This window comes from Manis pentadactyla, chromosome 4 (genome assembly GCF_030020395.1).
Source record: "Manis pentadactyla isolate mManPen7 chromosome 4, mManPen7.hap1, whole genome shotgun sequence".
Classification (NCBI taxonomy): domain Eukaryota; kingdom Metazoa; phylum Chordata; class Mammalia; order Pholidota; family Manidae; genus Manis; species Manis pentadactyla.
The window spans coordinates 28,528,534-28,534,533 of record NC_080022.1 but is presented as its reverse complement, the minus strand read 5'-3'; the positions used below and the strand labels follow the sequence as shown (position 1 = coordinate 28,534,533).

The 6,000-nt window shown below is 38.1% G+C and overlaps 1 pseudogene; it reads right to left on the bottom strand.

The window, feature by feature from the left end:
- Positions 1–2,158: 2,158 nt before the first annotated feature.
- On the bottom strand, positions 2,159–2,255 carry LOC118907721 (U6 spliceosomal RNA; annotated as a pseudogene).
- Positions 2,256–6,000: the final 3,745 nt, after the last annotated feature.

Here is a 6,000-nt window from a genome sequence, read left to right as displayed (position 1 = left end):
ACACTTAGGGAGAGTGACGGTCCCAGTTTTCCATTTGGCTTTTTCTGACACCACTTGGAGGGTGATGGGAGAGGGCTGAGTACCTCATTATAGCATGGTGAAGATGGAAGGCTAGGCTCCCCACTCAGCTTTGTTGGTGGGGGTGGGGATGGACCATAGTTTTTCTTTGATGTGTGGTTGGAGTAGAGCAGCTATTCTCTAGAAGTTCTCTGTTTTGCTAAGCTGTCCTTTTCTGGCCCTTTGTCTAGAGAGAGCAGACTTTTCTCAAGACTTTTTGTTTTCTGCTTCAGTTGACATTTCTAGGTTTCCAGCTTTTCTAGCACCCATGGGATATATGAAGCAAAAAGAAAATCCAGGGAGCTGACTTGAGTCATTCCTAGGGTCCTGAAGTCCCCAGCAAGTCTGTCTTCTTCTCTCCACCTTGCAGAGTCTTATGTGTTTCATATATATAATATCTAGGATTTCAGCTACGCTTAGCAGGAAGAATAGAGAAAAGTATGCCTACAATATCTTTATGGAAGCAGAAGTCGAGTCTCACTTACTAAGATAATGACCCATGGAAGAAAGGAACAAAGAAAAAAACAACAGATCAAGCTTTTTTGCAGATGTTGGGGCACTTGGATTATTTTTCCCTAAGGTTACATCAGCAAATTGGAGAGCAATTGACTGAAGTTCTGGGTGTCCCCATAATTAAGACCAGTCCTTGGTGGGATTATTGATAGTGTACCTCCATGGTTTGGCCTTAGAGATTTCATTTGAGTGTGTTCAACCTTGATAAAAGAAACCTGCTAAATAAGCCAGTTTGTGAGTCACTTTATCATTAAGGTGAACAATAAATTCCTTCAACTCATCAATATTTTCACACTAGGCTTTGACGTCTCAGAAATGCTGGTCAGAAACTCTCCTTGCAAAGCCGATGTGTATTAGTGAGGTAGAACAAGCATTTCAAGGGACTTGTCATAAGATAAGTATTCAAATCACCCTTTATTACAAAATTTACCCATTTTATCCCCCCATTGAGACCACTAAGGGGCTCAAGAGGAAGACCCTTTGAGGTGACGCATTAAGGTAATTGAGGCAATGGTTTTGGCTCACGTAGGATGTGCCCGAACCTGCTCCTGCCTCTCCTACAGTTGTGCCTGTCAGAATTTTACCTCCATCTGTTCACTTTCTCCAGCCGATAATATGGCTTACTCAGGAACTCACATTATCTTGTTGAGATTTTCTTAGTCAGTTATTTCACCATTAAGAAATTTGCATTCAACATCTTATAGGCATTATCATTACAAACACAGTGAACAAAGACCAATAAAATGCCCTAAACATCAACATCTGTTCAGTCACACGACTATAAGGTAAAGAAGCCACTTAATCTTAGTCTCCCAACTGCTCATTCAAACATGCCTTATGAACACATTAAAATGTATTATCTTATGGTTCAGTCTATAGAGCATTTTTTTTTCTGTAGTTTGGCTGCCCCTTTTGACCCAAAACATTCAGCTATAACTACAGTTAGTCATATAATTAGACCATAGTTGGGTCCCTCATTTTTATCCTTCTGCTCCATTATGTGGGCTTTTCATTCCAAGGTGATTTTTTAAACAATTGTGGTAAAACATACATAATGTAAAATTCAGCATATTAGCTATTTTTAAGTGTACAGTTCATGGCATTAAGTATGTTCATATTGTTATGCAACCATTACCCTCCATTTCCAGAACCTTTCATCTTCCTTAATTAAAAATCCATGCTCAATTAAACAGTAACTCTCTACTCCTCTTTCCCCCCAGCCCTAGTAACCACTATTCCTTCTGTCTCTGTGATTTTTGACTACTCCCAGGGCATCATATCAGTAGAATCATGCATTATTTATCCTTTTGTATCTGGCTTATTTCACTTAGCATAATGTCCTCAAGATTCATCCATGTCATAGCATATGACAGAATTTCCTTCCTTTTTACTGAGTTCCTTTTTAAGGCTGAATAAAATATTCCATTTCACGAATATACCATATTTTGTTTATCCATTCATCCATTGATGGACACTTAGGTTGCTTTTACCTTCTGATTATTATGAATAATACTTCTATGAACATGGTATGCAAATATCTCTTTGATATTTGAGGAACCTCTATACTGTTTTTCACAAAAACTGCACCAAAAATATGGAACATTTCACAAATGTCATCCTTGCTCAGGGGACATGCTTATCTTCTGTATACTGTTCCAGTTTTAGTATATTTGCTGTTGAAGCATGCACCCAAGGTGATTTTAAACTGAACTTGAAGGAGACTTTAGACACTTCTATTTGATTGTTTGCGTTTTTTCACTGTACTTTTTTCAAGTTGCAAAAAATCTTTCAATTAAATCCATTAATTAATTATTAAAAATGTACCTTATGAATTTATTAATAGTTATTTAAAAATAATACACCCACATTTAAAAGATGAAACACCATAGAAAAAAATTTTTAAAGGGCAACAAATCATCCCAAATCCTGCCTTCCTGAAATAAGTGTTGTTAATATTTTGGACACTATTCCAACCATTTCTCTCTTCATATTTACATACAGAAAAATGGATTGATAGAAATAACTTTATAATATGGGGTTATAGTATACATACTATTATACAATTAAAAGTTAAAATTCATTTTATTTTAATTCAGCAGTTAGAAAAAAACTGAAGTGAAAGTGAAAATATGCTGAACTTCAGATAAATATTTCCTCCCTCCAAGATATACAAGTTCCTAAAGTGCCTTCTTGGTTAAGAAAGATTGGAAAGTGCTAAAAGACAGAAGACATTATGTAGATCTTACTTACATGCTCAGTTTCTTCAATTTTGTGGATGGGAATCCTATCACATATTAGATAATGTAATTGGCACCTTGTACTTCTTCCCAACCTCTTCCTTCACCCCTTGATTGTAATTGTTTTATTATTTTTATTTTGTCAGGATTGCTAAGTAGACATTTTAGATTGTTTGTGTTATAGTTCAGTACGTAATGGATGCTAGCATCAGGCTTTTTCTCCATGTTGCTGTATTTACCTATATTTTGGTTCCTCCAAGTGTGTCTGTGTCAACAGAGCACCTTTTTATTTATTTATTTATTTATTATTTTTTATTTATTTATCTATTTTTAACTTTTTATTAAGGCATGATTGATATACACTCTTATGAAGGTCTCACATGCAAAAACAATGTGGTTACTACATTTACCCATATTATCAAGTCCCCAGTCATACCGCAATGCAGTCACTGTCCATCAGAACAGAGCACCTTTTTAAAGGAAGGACCCACAGGTGCTATTTTTCTTTGTTAGGGAATGTCAGCTGGTTGCCTTTATATGTAAAGAATAATTTGGCTGGGTATAATATTCTTAGGCAGTATGTTCTTTCTCTCAGATTTTTTTTTTTTTTGTATTGGAGTTGCTAATAGAGAAGTCTGAGATGATTAGTTTTCTCTCTCTGAATGCCTGAGAGTTATTTCTTTGCCCTTGAAGCTCAGTAGTTTAACTAGGTTGTGCCTCTGGATATTCTGTAACAGTTCTTTCCCCCTGTATTGGGTCCTTATATCAGGGACAAAAACCACTCTTCTTTGACCTCTTTTTGCTCTAATCTCTTTGTGTTTGTCCTAGGATGATTTTTTCTCTAAGTCATTAACTAAATTTTAAGCCCTATTCCTTCTTTCTAATTTATTTGTTAGACCTCATATGTTGTTGTTTTGGATCTTGATTTGTTTCCTTAGCTCCTTAAATTTTCCCTTTTCATCCAATTCTTCTATTTCATCTCCTGTCTTTGAGCTCTCGTCTTACTGATTCATACTTTTATTAAGATGTCCTATAGCACTCCCCACTGATGGGAAATTTGCTTTTATTTCTTGAGTTATGCTTTTTCCGTGTTGAAATCTTTGTCTGACTTTTGCTTATTTTGTCATGATATTTAATATTTTACTATCATCTTTACTTTCTCCTCTATCTTTCTCTTTTCTGACTTTTCCCTCTATTCCTCCTCTCTTTCCTGCTCCCTTTCCTTCTTTTTTATTTGGTATCATGTTTGGTGCCTGCACCATGTATTGGTGTGTTCTTGATTAATGTGGACTGTTATAGAGTTTCTATTTTCTCTAACACAGTGAGGGTGAATTCTGATTGATAACTTTATGAAGCAGACCTGGCAAATGAACTGTACACTAATGACCAACCTCCTAGGGATAGCACTATTTCACGGTTTCTTTGATATCACAGTTGCATACCTAGCACAGCTTCACAGTTAGCTCCAGAATTATCAGCACTGTTATACAGATTACTTAACTTGGGATATGATAGTGGGACAACATGAAGGAGATGTTCTAGTGCAGTTCCTCTGGTCAGCCTAGGCGCCAGGGGCTGTACTGGCCAATGACTGCAAAGGCAAGATACCTATAGAGTCCTTGCTAGGACTCAGCAGCCTCAGAACTTTGAGGAGCCTCTGGTTAGTTTCTATCCAGGTACCACTTGGGCCCCCAGTTGACACCAATTTAGCTAACAGGACACACACCAATATTTAACCCAATATGATATGCATTTATATCTTTGGATGATTGCTCTTTCGAGGCTCATCTTGGACATCCTTTCCATGTGAACTCCTACTATATTCATCTTAACTAGGACCAATTTATCTCTCCCTCTTCAGATTTCAGTTTGGAGACTGGTCTTGGCTGTGTGCTTCTTTTGTATGTGGCTTTGATTGGGGTCATTCAATTGTATTCAGCTATTGGTTGGTCTAGTCTGGAGGGGTCAAGATGGCCTCACTTACATGTCTGGTGTCTTAGTGGGAAGGCTGGAAACTGGGCCCAGCCTCTCCCTCTTATAATCTCAGGGCCTTCTGATATAGTTTCTCCAAGCTGGATATTTGGACTTCTTACATGGTGGCTCAGAGCTACAAGAATAATTGTTCCAGGAAGCAGAAAGTAGAAGTTACCAGTCTCTTAAGGCCTAGACCTGGAAATTGGCACAGTATCACTTCCAAATTGTTCTATAGGTCAGATCCATTGCAGTTCTCACCCAAATTTGAGAGGAGGGACATAGACCTACTTCTCAATGAGGGGAGTATTAGAGAATCAGTAGCTATGGTCTCTGCTTTAAACTATTGGTCTACTTTTCCTTATTATGAGGGTTCTATAGGTGGAGGATCAGAGCTCTGCTGCTTTACATAGTCCTAAGGGGAGCCTGGGTCTGCTCCCCACTAAGGTATCATTGCATGCTCTGTGCCAGTAACCACTCTATGTGGTCTGGGAGGTGTCCATCTCTCATAGGCTTTGGGCATCTTCCTCCAACTCAGCAAAGGGCCCTCCTCAGTGACAAGCCCAACAACACTTCCTTCCTGAGTCCTGCTATGGTGGGATATAGGAAGTTCCACTCTTGAGGGTAAAAACAATGTTTTCTTTGACTTCCCACTCCAAATCTCAGTTTTAGTCCTTCCTGATGGGAGCATGCTAGAGAGACTGATGACACGTGATTTTGTTAACTTGGTTTCCTTGCTCAGTCCTGCCTCTGGGCAGTGGGGACAGAGTTAGTGACTGTGCCCTATTATTTTGCACCAGAATCTGTTTTTTTTTTTCCTTACTGTTTTTTGAAGCTTGTCCGGGATCAAGTGTCCTTTTATTGTTTGATTGTTTCTAGTGAAGTTTTATTTGCTTTTGTGGAAAAGAATACTTTTTTCTATTTCATTGTTAAAGAGGTAGATTGTGCCACCCTTCTCTATTCTTTCTTTTCTGGACATCATAGCTTGGGCTTTTATTTTATTTATTTTGAAATAGTTACAAATTCACAGGAAGTTGCAAAAATAGTATATAAAGATAATTCTACGTAAGTTTTACCCAGTTTCTCTGTCACGGTCCGGCCGCGCCGAGTCGAGCAGGTCCTGAAGTGCGGAAGGGGGGTGAAAAAAACAAAGAAAGACAGAAAGAACTGGCAGGGCTCACGCTCCTGCCCGTAGCCAGCAAAGCTTTATTAGAGTCCAGAG